We start from the raw sequence: 847 nt of genomic DNA, 5'->3' as shown, positions 1-847 counted from the left end.
CTAACATAACTCATTTCAGGCACCAGAGTGGCTAACAAAGACATTTCTAAATGTACAGTCTTCTGTTTACCGTACCTAGATAAGACTGACCTAGGCTTGAGTATCTCCATGGCAAAGCTTTGTCTTAGTGGATATCCACACCTGCCTCTCTATAGCTAGTGACCTATTATGCATGGCATTTTGTTTTGAGGTGCTTTGGGGTGTTGTCTTGGTTGATGGTTTTAGTTGCAGAAGATTAAGTCAGTACATGAAGGAGGTGTGGTAGTGGCTTCAGATGCTAATTTCATCGTAAGATGTTGTCTCTGTGACCACTGACAAATGGGTAGGTTCAGTTACAAACTGGAGCCTGAACTTAAGAACTTAACTTGAGCAAGAAGTTTTACCCAGTCCACAGGACTTGACATGTAGCATGTATGGTAGCCTGGGTCAACTTGACTAAGAGTATACCGTTAATGACTAGTATGAACCTGGGAAGCATGAAGTCAGCTGGCAGTGTATTAGGAATCATGCTCTTGGTCCCAGATTACTTCAACAGTAACACAGCTGTGTGTTGTGTTTACCTTAGCAAAACTTATCTGTTCACGAGAAAAATATTAGTAGCAGGAGCAGGCTGGGAACTGGGAGCAAGGTAAGAAATATTTCTTGAACTGTGGAAGGAAAGAGATGGTCTCTTCATGCACTAGAGTGATTGAGAGGTTTAGAGGAAAAGATCTGTATTAGAATCTGACTTGAAACCCATTATATATTTCTTCTGGAATATTACCTGGAGGCTTAGGTAGCTTTCTTAGAACTGTATCATGGAATTACTGTGCTGTTGAATTTTACAATCTTGCCATCATAAACAAAT

Source organism: Pezoporus flaviventris, unplaced genomic scaffold (assembly GCF_033815535.1).
Source record: "Pezoporus flaviventris isolate CSIRO_AGI_PZ_B2104156 unplaced genomic scaffold, CSIRO_AGI_Pfla_v1 ptg000064l, whole genome shotgun sequence".
NCBI classification, from domain to species: domain Eukaryota; kingdom Metazoa; phylum Chordata; class Aves; order Psittaciformes; family Psittacidae; genus Pezoporus; species Pezoporus flaviventris.
This window is presented reverse-complemented; position numbering follows the sequence as displayed.